Below are 1,940 nucleotides of genomic sequence, written 5' to 3' on the forward strand. Positions count from 1 at the left end.
GATACATTTGAGTTAATAATTCAAGACTTTTTACTTACACAATAATTATACTAAAGTTTGGTGGCAGGACTGGATGAAGCACAAAGTGGAATCAAGACTGAGAGGAGAAATATCAATAACCTCAGATACAAAGTAGACACCACCCTTATGGCAGAAAGCAAAGAAAAACTAAAGAGCCTCTTGATGGAAGTGCAAGAGGAGAGTGAAAAAATTGGCTGAAAACTCAACATTCAAAAGACGAAGATCATGGCATCGGGTCCCATCTCTTATGGCAAATAGATTGAGAAACAATGGAAACAGTGACAGACTTTATTTTGGGGGGCTCCAGAATTATTGCAGATGGTGACTGCAGCCATGAAATTAAAAGACACTTGCTCCTTGGAAGAAAAGCTATGACCAAGCTTGACAGCATAGTAAAAAGCAGAGACATTGCTTTGCCAACAAAGATCCATCTAGTCAAGGCTTTGGTTTTTCCAGTAAAGTCATGTATGGATATGAGAGTTGGACTGTAAAGAAAGCTAAGGCTCTCTATACCTACCCATTCAACAGACAATCGCATTGTTGGTGCTGTGCCAGCTGCATCCCTGAGACAAGATGGTGAAGGTTGGAGTAGATAGATTTGGCCGGTTTGGGCACCTGGCCACCAGGCCTGCCTTTAACTGTGGCAAAGTGGACATTGTCGCCATCAATGCCCCCCTTCATTGACCTTCACTACATGGTCTACATGTTTCAGTATGATTCCACCCATGGCAAGTTCCACGACACAGTCAAGGCAGAGAACAGGAAGCTCATCATTGATGGAAAGGCCATCACCATCTTCCAGGAGCAAAATCCCACCATCATCAAGTAGGGTGATGCTGGTGCTGAGTATGTGGTGGAGTCCTCTGGTGTCTTCACTACCATGGAGAAGGCTGGGGCTCCCTTGAAGTGTGGCACCAAGAGGGTCATCCTCTCTGTGCCTTCTGCTGATGCCCCATGTTTGTGATGGGCGTGAAACACGAGAAGTATGACAACTCCCTCAAGATTGTCAGCAATGCCTCCTGCACCACCAACTGCTAGGCCGCCCTGGCAAAATTCATCCATGACCACTTTGGCATCATGGAGGGACTCATGATCACCATTCACGTCATCACTGTCACCCAGAAGACTGTGGATGGCCCCTCCGGAAAGCTATGGTGTGATGGCCGAGGGGCTGCCCAGAACATCATCCCTGCTTCTACTGGTGCTGCCAAGGCTGTGGTCAAGGTCATCCCTGAGTTCAACGGGAAGCTCCCCTGCATAGCCTTCCATCCCCACCCCCAAGGTGTCCATTGTGGTTCTGACCTGCCGCCTAGAGAAACCTGCCAAGTATAATGACATCAAGAAAGTGGTGAAGCAGGCATTGGAGGGCCCCTTCAATGGCATTCTAGGCTACACTGAGGGCCAGGTTGTCTCCTGTGACTTCAACAGTGACACTTACTCTTTACCTTTGATGCTGGGGCTGGCATTGCCCTCAATGACCACTTTGTTAAGCTCATTTCCTGGTATGACAATGAATTAGGCTACAGCAACAGGGTGGTGGACCTCATGGCCCACATGGCCTCCACAGAGTAAGGTCACTGGATCCCCAGCCCCAGCAAGAGCATGAGAGGAAGAGAGAATACTCGCTGCTGGGGTGTCCTTGCACCACCTCAATCCTCCACCACGCTGAGAATCTCCTGACCTCCAAACAGTTTCCATCCTCGAGGCCCTGAGGAAGGGGAGGGGCTTAGGGAACCCTGCCTTGTTGTGTACCATCAATAAAGTACCCTATACTCCCCCACCCCCCAAAAAAAGCTGAGAGACGAAGAATTGATGCCTTTGAACTGTGGTGTTGGAGAAGACTCTTGAGAGTCCCTTGGACTGCAAGGAGATCCAACCAGTCCATCCTAAAGGAAATCAGTCCTGAATATTCATTGGAA

The 1,940-nt window shown here is 48.5% G+C and overlaps 1 pseudogene; it reads left to right on the plus strand.

Annotated features, from left to right (window-relative positions):
- On the plus strand, positions 595-1,593 carry LOC102183213 (annotated as a pseudogene).

Source organism: Capra hircus, chromosome 29 (assembly GCF_001704415.2).
Source record: "Capra hircus breed San Clemente chromosome 29, ASM170441v1, whole genome shotgun sequence".
Classification (NCBI taxonomy): Eukaryota; Metazoa; Chordata; class Mammalia; order Artiodactyla; family Bovidae; genus Capra; species Capra hircus.